This window comes from Phyllobates terribilis, unplaced genomic scaffold (assembly GCF_046119375.1).
Source record: "Phyllobates terribilis strain yellow unplaced genomic scaffold, ASM4611937v1 Scaffold_3__8_contigs__length_932513732, whole genome shotgun sequence".
Taxonomy (NCBI): domain Eukaryota; kingdom Metazoa; phylum Chordata; class Amphibia; order Anura; family Dendrobatidae; genus Phyllobates; species Phyllobates terribilis.
In genome coordinates this window covers 102,413,869-102,424,387 of record NW_027362763.1, presented here as the reverse complement: position 1 = coordinate 102,424,387, position 10,519 = coordinate 102,413,869, and positions in this window count along the sequence as shown.

Sequence of the window (10,519 nt, the reverse complement as noted above, 5' to 3'; positions counted from 1 at the left end):
ACCAGCATCCACCCGTCTGCATACCAGCCGTGTCTGCCTATACCCCCAGTCTGTGTGCCAGCCTAACCTTCCAGTTCCTGTATTCCCCGGTGTGGGCTAACAGCCGTGTCCGGAGTCTGACCTGGAGTAGACCCTGGTCCCTCTGCTCTGTTCCTCCCTGGTGCACTGGCGTCGTATGCCGTCGTGCGACCTTGGTCGGATCGGGCAGATACTTAGTTACACCCCTCCAGGCACTCTCCGGTTCATAGTCCAGTGGAACTACTAAACACGCACACGCCAGTCAGTCCGGGCGTGTGCATTACACTGTGTTACAGCTTTCAACAACTCTGCAGCGCTGGGCGGTTTGTCACCTAAGCATGAAGCATGTTATCTTCAGCACAGCCTGTTGCCACTTGGGCAAGGCAGTGCTGCAGTGCTCTCAGCTTGTGACTGATGTGGTTATTTCGGAGATGGAGGAGGAGGTGCAGGAGCTGAACAAAGTGATTACATTGAGGTTAAATTGGTGACGCTGTTTTTTATACTAAAGAAAGATCCTATTGTTTTGGGTTTTTTTACGTTATTTTTTAAGACAAGAGCATTCACCAAGAAATGTCATTTTAATATTTTACAACCTTATCTGGCAATGTGGTGTATGACACATCATCAGATACATCCTGTTTTATTTATGATGGAGGGAATCTGAAAGTCATAAAGCCCTTACTATTCTTAAAAGGCCAGCAGTCGGCCTTCACTATTGTTAGAGAGCCATCAGCCGGCTATGCTTTGTTGTTCCCATTAATAACAAGTGGGTCTCCTATACTGTTATTGTATATCCAGTGACTACAAGGGCTGCCTAAAATTTGGACGCAACCCAATACCCCTTTGAAGAGACACAGAGGAGGGTTTTAGTAAAAAAATGTTCCCATTATAAAGTAGCGGGTCTCCTATAGTGGTAATGCCCATGCTGTGACTGCAAGGGGTGCCAAAATTTGGGAAAAACCCCACTAAGAATTTAAAGACACATAGAGCAGGGCCACAGTAATGACAAATTCCCATTAGAAAGGAGAGAGTCTGCTATACAGTTATAGGGTATGCAGTGAATCCAACAGCTGACCAATTTTAGGAAAAACCCCACTAAGAATTTAAAGACACATAGAGCAGGGCCACAGTAACGACAAATTCCCATTAGAAAGGAGAGAGTCTGCTATACAGTTATAGGGTATGCAGTGAGTCCAACGGCTGACCAATTTTAGGAAAAACCCCACTAAGAATTTAAAGACACATAGAGCAGGGCCACACTAATGACAAATTCTCATTAGAAAGGAGAGGGTCTCCCACAGTGTTGGCCTATGCAGTGAATGCAAGGGCTGCCAAAAATTGTGAGGCACTCCAATGCCCCTTGGAAGAGACTTAGAGGGCCTCATAAAAAAATGTTCCCATTAGAAAGGAGCGGGCCTCCTATACTTGTAATGCCCATGCACTAAGTGTATGGGCTGACAAACATTTGCCCCTGGGGGGTATACATGAACATACTGTATAAAAACATTTGGTTTACGGGCATCGTAAACACCCTTTAAAAAAATTATGTGGGTGTTGCATCACAGACCACGGTCACCCTGGTGATATGGTGATGGAGGATGAGGATGAGGAAAAGGAGGAGGACAAGAGCAAATAGCCAAAATCAGGAAGCGTATACCCATGTGTGGGTGTGAAGAGGTGCATGGAAATACACCTCCCAAAAAAAGACACTGTATTTGAGTTTATGTTACGCTTTTCAGTTCTTTTCAGTTGACAGGCGGATGCGCTTATCAGTTATAATTCCACCAGCGGCACTAAAAACCCGCTCTGATAAAACGCTAGCGGCAGGGCAGCCCAGGACCTCCAAGGTGTAGAGAGCCAGTTCATTCCACGTATCCAGCTTGGATACCCAATAATTAAAAGGCACAGAGGAATCACGGAGGATGTTGGTACGGTCGGCAAGGTACTCTCTCAGCATCTTCCCAAACTTTGCACTCCTTGTGAGAGTACCCCGAGGTTCAGGGCCTGTGCGATGGGAGGGTCTGAGAAAACTGTCCAAGAAGTTTGACAGTGTTCCCCTGCCTCTGCTGGATGGCATTTGTGTCTCTCTCGCCTGTACTCCTTGGTTGTCCAACGAACTGTGACCTCTGCCGCCAGCGTTTTCAGATGGGAATTTTTTTAATAGTTCCCCAACAAGGGCCTTCTGGTACTGCCCCATTTTAGTACACCTTCCTGCCTCAGGAATAAGAGATATAGAGTTCTCCTAGTTGCGTGGGTCTAGAAGTGTCACCAACCAGTAATGACTGTCACCCAAAATTTTGAGAACGTGAGGGTCATGGGAAAGGCAGCGTAACATAAACTCAGCCATGCGTGCCAGACTGCTAACAGGCAAGACTTCGGTGTCCTCACCAAGAGGATGACTAACCCTGCTCTCCTTCTCCTCCTCTCTGTCCTCTGGCCATCCATGCTGAACAGACGGTATGACAGTTGTGCAGGTAGTATCGTCTATAGCGCATTAAATTAGCTCCTGTTCTTCCTCCTCCTCCTCCTCATTGTCACCCAATCCATGTTGGGATGAGATGAGGCTGGGCTGTGTGTAATCACCCTGTATGTTTCCTTGCTACATCTCATCGTGCTTCGCCAGCAATGCATCCTCTTTGATTGTGAGCAGAGAGCGTTTCAGAAGACAGAAGCGGGATGGTGACGTTAATTATGGCGTCATCGCCGCTCACCATCTTGGTGGAGTCCTCAAAGTTTTGGAGGATGGTACATATGTTTGATATCCATGTCCACTCCTGAGGTCTTATGTGTGGAGTGTGAACTGAATACCGACGGCCTTGTTGATGCTGGTACTTAACAACTGCCCTCTTATGCTCACAAATCCTTCCCAACATCTGCAGTGTAGAGTTCCAATGCGTGGGGACATAACATATCAGTCTGTGAGCCGGAAGCTGCAAACTCTGCTGAAACATAGCAAGGGCGGCGGAAGTTGTAGGTGACTTTCTAAAATGGGCACACAGACGGCGTACTTTAACAAGCAGATCCGGCAGCTCCGGGTAGGATTTGAGAAACCGCTGAACCACGAGGTTAAGCACATGGGCCAGGCATGGTACGTGTGTGAGCTCGCCTTGCCTCAGAGCCGCCACAAGGTTCCGGCCATTGTCACACACGAATTGCCTGGCTGTAGGTTCAGCGGTGTGAGCCACAGATCTGCCTGCTCTTTCAGAGCTGTCCACAACTCTTCAGCATTGTGCGGTTTGTCACCTAAGCATATTATCTTCAGCACAGCCTGTTGCCGCTTGGCCGAGGCAGTGCTGCAGTGCTTCCAGCTTGTGACTGATGTGGTCATTTTGGAGATGGAGGCTGAAGAGGAGGAGGAGGCTGAGGAGGATGAGGTTCAGGAGCTTTAGACTGTGAGGGCAACCCTGATTGACCTAGGGCCCGCAATCCTCGGCGTCGGGAAGACGTGTTCCATCCCAAGGTCCGACTGGGTCCCGGCTTCCACTATGTTAACCCAGTGTGCCGTCAGCGAGATGTACCATCCATGCCCACAAGCACTTGTCCACACGTCAGTGGTTAGGTGGACTTTCCCGGTAACTGCGTTGTTGAGGGCACGGCTAATGTTTTGGGACACGTGCTTGTGTAATGTGGGGACGGCACACCGGGAGAAATAGTGGTGGCTGGGGACCGAGTACCAAGGGACGGCCACCGCCATCAGGTTGCAGAATGCTTCCGTCTCCAAGAGCCTAAAAGGCAACATTTCGAGCGCAAGAAGTCGTGAAATGTGGGAATTTAGTACTGTGGCTTGTGGGGCGATGGCTGCGTATTTGCACTTGCATTCCAAGGACTGGGGTATGGACAACTGAACGCTGTGCTGGGACAAGGACGTGGACATGCTTCCTGATGATGCTACTTGAGAGTGTGAACGACAGGTGCAGGGCAGGAGGTATCTTCGCATGCACCATGGACAGGGGATTGGCTTGCATGCACAACAGCGGATGAAGCAATGGTGCCACCCGCAGACAATGTTCCTGGACCCTGGGGTTCGGCACACAAAGTCGGGTGCTTTGCTGCCATGTGCCTGATCATGCTGGTGGTGGTCAGGCTGGTTGTTTTGCCACCCCTGCTGATGCTGGCCTGGCAAGTGGTGCAAATGGCCTTTTGGGGTTATCGGCAGAGTCTTTAAAAAACAACCAGACTCGTGAAGACCTAACAGTTGTACTGGCAACTTCCTTCGTGTTGGTGTTACGGGGAACGGTTGCCTGCCTTCTTTGTGCGGCCACCACACTGCTTCTTCCTGCCTGTTGGGGTGCTCTGCCTCCCTCCCCCTGTGTTCTGCTGTCCTCGCTCTGCATGTCCTCCTTCCAGGTTGGGTCAGTTACTATATCATCCACCAGCTCGTCTTCCACTTCCGCACTCTGGTCCTCCTCCTGATTTTCTGGCTGTTGTGTCTCATCATCGTCCACCTCTTAGGACACTTTCCCACCGTCACCTTTGTGTGACCGTGGCTGCTCAAATATTTGGGCATCGCTACATGCGATGTCCTCTTGCTCCGCTTCAAGTGGAGCGGGTGAAAGGCCCTAATCTATAAATGGGAAAGTAAACAGCTCTTCGGAGTGTCCAAGTGTGGGATCAGTTGTCTCTGGGCACTCGGCATGGTGGGAGGAAGGAGGTTCAGGGTGAGGAATATGCGGTCCAGACTCACAACTACTGAGACTTGACTGGGTGGAAGACAAGGTGGTGGTGGTGGCTAAGTGACTGGAAGCATTATCTGCTATCCAACCAATAACCTTTTGACACTGCTCTGTGTACAATAGTGGTGTTCTGCGGTCCCTATTAATTGGGACAGGAAGGTCGAGCGAGAAGATGTGGGTGTTTGTTGTGGCATAATTTCAGCTTGCCCACAGCCTCGGCCTCTGCATGCACCATTACCATCACGTCCAGTTCCCCGTCCCTTGCCACTTGCCTTGCCCATTTTAAATGAAGGACAGTATCTTCACAACAAATGACTAAATTTGGAGCGAACTTATATGTGATCCGTGTGACGGAGAAAACACAGTTTTAAATACCTGACCTGTAGGTAACTATTTTGAACAGCAAACTGGTGTCAATTGCTTCACTGACACACTGAAACAAATTTTTAATGGAGGCCAGAAATGGCAATATTTTCTGAAAACGTATATGTGATCCGTGTGATAGAGAAAACAGAGTTTTAAATACCTGGCCTGTAGGTAAGTAGTTTAAACAGCAAACTGCTGTGAAATGCTTCACTGACACACTAAAGGAAATTTTTAATGGAGGCTAAAAATGGCAGTATTTTATGATAACGCATATGTGATCCGTTTGACGGAGAAAACACAGTTTTAAATAGCTGGATTTTTAGCGCTGTAATATGGAAAGGACCTGGCTGTATTCTGCAGTGCCAACAAGCAAGCGGAGAAAAACAGTGTTCTCTGGATTGCTTTTTAAGCAAATAATGAGGATTAAGATCCAAAGAAAAGTATTCCTGGCCCCTGAGACCTGGGCCTTTATATAGAAATATCTAACAGCAGCAGAAGGCAGAATTGGAATGGAGCCTCTTGTGCTATATGCACTGCAGTCTGCTATATACCCTGCCTGCCTGCCTATATACACTGCCAGCCTGATATCTCTGCAGATGGATTAGTCCACAGAAGGACTGTTGGTTGAGATGGATATGTGTCTCTAATATAGTCTGTACACATACACTAACTAGAAACAAGCGAATCTCTCCCTAGCTCAGCAGCACCTCTCCCTACAATGTCTGATCCGGAGTGACTGTGACGAGCATGGCGGTGCCAGATCTGATATAGACCTGATGACGCTGTGTTGGCCAGCCAATCGCTGTAATGGCACAACCAACATGGCTACGGCATTACAGTGAGTGGCAGGCAATCCCTGCATGTTCATTGGCTCTCTAAAGAGGGCCAAACATGCAGGGAGGAGACCCGAGCTCCCTCTGAGCAACCTCGGAAATAATCGCCATGCGCAAAGCATCTCGAGCAGTGAGATGCTTGGGCGAGCACCGGGCAGTAGCGAACATGCTCGCTCATCACTAGTGGGCACTTATTGTTAGAGGGACACTCAGAGTATTGTGATTCTCAAAGATTCACCCAAGGGGAATATTTCTTTCTAGGATGCAAAATGAGGGCTTTATTTTCTAGGGCACTTGCACAAGCCATTAATATTGTCTAGGGGCGAAGTATACCATCAAAGAGGCACAAAGGCATTTTACTTTGTAATGGGCACCGTGTTGGGATTTATTATGTGGGGCAGTAAGAGGAGCACTGTTTTGTGCCACACACACACACACACACGTTCTGTAATAGGGACCCATACGGCAGCAGGGGCTCAGCACTGGCGTGTCAGCAGGATGAGGGGTTTGTGCAGAGTTTTTGTAATCTTTGCAGACGAGTCTTGTCTGGAAGAAGTTGTCATGTCGGTCTGAGCAAGATGGAAAAGACGGGAAAAGTGAGCGACTCCATCAGAAAGAACATCATCTGTAAGTCACTATATATAACTATAGTGTAACCTCTTATATCTTCTGTACGACTGATACATTTGCTCTCTATATAGCAAAACATAATGAAAGGTAGAGCTTCGCTGTAAATGTACGCGTTCTGTTAGCTCTTCAGATCAGTAATGACTAAATGGATGGTCAACAAGTCCTCCAGCCTGACTAATAGCCCTCCATGAATGCGTCCTGTGTTCTCCTCCATCGTCTCCTTGTAATCCATCTATGTGAAATGCTACTTATCGCTGACATTCGCTCATTTGCTGGGTTGTAATGCTCATTATATGAATCTGATGCCTGCACCATCGCTCAGATCTCTCTGTGACTCATCCATCCGAGTGTTACTGGAAGAACCGAATCGACGTAATAAGCTCACGTCCGGGGACTGAAGAGGGACACCTAGTACCGTAACATATGGTCGTAACACGCCTGCGTTTCCGGTCTAGGGTGCCGGGAGTGCCGGTCAGAGAAATTCCCTCAATATTATCATTATCCCTATGTTGTAATATTACTGTGCCTCCTCCTTGTGCTGTGACATCACTGTGTGCATTATGCCTGGTCACATATTGGGAAAAGAAGCATAATAATGTAACACTGGGCAATGACACACCGGTAATTCATCCAATATAGCCATAAGCTGCCAGTACACCATGCTCCTATATACCCTTATGGGGGTACAATAAGTACATCCATTATAAGGCACTATGATAGCCCCATAATCAGGATGGTTCTTGCAAGGGCACCAAGGGCATAATGTATCACCTCTTAAGGGTGCACTTTATTATGGGGGATGTGTGGCCATCTCTTCTGGGATATTTTAAAAGTTTTTCTTTGTGTTGTAGACCCTTAAACATTCAGTAGATCAATAGGGGGTCCACATGAGCGCTTGCTGGGAAGAGCCACAGATTTAGCATTAAGCCTGTACACTACTGTGAGCGGTTCTGCGCACTCTATTGAGCAGTCGGTGGGGGTCTCTGGATCCGAACCATCAAAACTACAACATATTTTATAGCATTATTTATTCCATGGTGCTTAAAATGTGAAAAGGGGTATACATGATAAAAACAAGAACAATAATCTTCAACAAAGCAAGTCACCGACTGGTACAGGAGAGAAGAGGACCCTGCTCGCGAGGGCTCGCAGTCTACAAGGGATGGGTGAGGATACAGTAGGTGAAGGCAGAGCTGGTCGTGCAGCGGTATGGTGGAGCGAGGGTTACTGCAGGTTGTAGGCTTGTCAGCAGAGGTGGGTCTTCAGGTTCCTTTGAAGGTTTCCACGGTAGGCGAGAGTCTGATGTGTTGGGGTAGAGAGTTCCAGAGTAGGGGAGATGCACGGGAGAAATCTTGTATGCGATTGTGGGAAGAGGAGATAAGAGGGGAGTTGAGGAGATCTTGTGAGGATCGGAGGTTGCGTGCAGGTAAGTACCGGGAGACTAGGTCACAGATGTATGGAGGAGACAGGTTGTGGATGGCTTTGTATGTCATGGTTAGGGTTTTGAATTGGAGTCTCTGGGCAATGGGGAGCCAGTGAAGCGATTGACAGAGGAGAGGCCGGGGAATAGCGGGGGGACAGGTGTATTAGTCAGGCAACAGAGTTTAGGATAGATTAGAGGGATGCGAGAGTGTTGAAAGGGAGGCCACAAAGCAGGACGTTGCAGTAGTCGAGGTGGGAGATGATGAGGGCGTGCACTAGTGTTTTTGCAGATTCCTGATTAAGAAATGTACAGATCCGGGAAATATTTTTGAATTGGAGTTGGTAGGAAGTTGAAACATATAAAGTAAACTTTAAACTTTTCTTGTGTCTTAAAGGGGAACTGAAGTATTTTAGACATTTGCTTATCTTTTTCACCCACCTATAGAAGGAATGACAAAAACCGAATCCCCCTAATTTTAAAGAAGTCATTTTAAAGGGTTACTTCCACCTTATAAAGTGATGGCATATCGCTAGGACATGTAGTCCCTTTATGATTGATGGAGGTTTGATCTCTGAGATCCCCACCGATCCAGAGAATAAACAACCTGTAGTGCCTATTTTTGATCTGCCATTGGTTGGCCTTTGCCGTCACTGCGTGGTACAAACTACACTGGTGCTTTGGACCAAAATCACAGGAGGCTCCAGATTGATGGAGGTTTGATCTCAGAGATCCCCACCAATCCAGAGAATGAAGAACCGGTAGTGCTTATTTTTGAGCTGCGATCGGTTGACCTTGGCCGCCGCTGCATGGTATAAACTAAACCAGCACTGTGGACCAAAATCACTGGAGGCTCCAGATCGATGGAGGTTTGATCTCGGAGATCCCCACCGATCCAAAAAATGAACAACCTGTAGTGCTTCCTTTTCAGCTGCCATCAGTTGAGCTTGGCTGCTGCTGTGCTGTACAATCTACACTGGCACTGTGGACCAAAATCAGTGGAGGCTCAAGATCGATGGAGGTTTGATCTTGGAGAGCCCCACCAATTCAGAGCATGAACAACCGGTAGTGCTTATTTTTGAGCTGCCATCGGTTGACCTTGTACGCCGCTGTGAGGTACAAACTACACTAGCGCTGACCAAAATCACTGGAGTCTTCAGATCGATGGAGGTTTGATCTATGTGAGATAGTGAGGGGAATCATGTGCGAGGGCCGTTATGTGTCCCCCAAGATGCGCATAGAAGCATATTAAACCCTCTGGAGTGCATTGCTATCACAGCCACAGCTGTGGTTGCAATGCAAAATAAAAGTAAGTGTGGACTTGGTCAAGCTATTTGACAAAGTCAGATTTAAAATAAACCTGACATGGGTTTTTATATTTGGAGAGATCTGCAGGTTGGTAGTGGGACGGGACTCTCCTTTCACTCCTGGTTTTTCGAGTGGCGCATGTCCATGATTCACATTTAAACTTTAAGTTGAGGTTTGGGTGGGTCAGTCTGTTGGTTTGCAAGCTCTCTGCAGTACAGGTCTGGGTGAGACTGAACACAGGCCAGAGCCAGAGGAAAGAAAGCCACTGACGCACCCACGAGAGATATAGTGCTGTATTGGCCCACGGCAACAGAGTGTTTCGGACTGTTATGGACAATCTGGCTGCAATCTGGAGGATAACATTTGCCTTTTTGTTGTAAATTGCCAAAATAAAGACTTTTAAGCTGGACTAACCTGGGTCACTGCCTCTTTACCGCACTGTGTGAATACCGCTGCATTAGATCTAGGAGATCCCTACCAATCCAGAGAATGAAGAACCGGTAGTACTTATTTTTGATGTTGCCATCGGTTGAACTTGCCCGCCGCTGTGCGGTACAAACTACACTGTCGCTGTGGACCAAAATCACTGCGGTCTCCAGATATAAGATAATATATTCTATCACTTTATAGGGTCAGAATACCCCTTTATCTCATCAATATGGTTTCTGGAGTGTGGGAAGAAGCCAGAAAAACCGGAAGAAAACTGGAAGAACCGACACAATCAAGGAGAGAATATAAATAAACTCTGCCAGTCATACATAATACCCACCAGTCTATGTAAATAATCTATTAATTCCAGTTAAGTAAAATGGCCTCATTACGTGAGCGTCATATGAGATCATGAAAGTAACATAACACCGAGTCATTTACATTAAAGCGCAGCAGAAATGGAAACCGGATCAAAGTAACCTACACCCAGATTGGCATTACCTGGATGGATCAAAGACCAATCTGACAAATCTATATGATGGCCCCCTTGGCGTATATTACTGCACACCCACACAGCAGGACGCACTTGCCATTGACTCCCATGTTATGCCGCATGGTCCAAATTCTGTTCTGATTAATTCCTGATGTGTCCTTGTATAACCTTTCGTTTTCTGACACAGAGCTCCAAATCTTCTACCCATAAGAAACTTGTCCCTCAATTCTAGCAAAATAGGTGCTCATTTTTCTGCATGTCGGATTTATGCAAAAACTTAAGACTTTGAGCCCCTTTTCCTCTCTTATTTTTTTTTTGCTTTGTAGTAGTCGTTGACGTTTTGGCAACA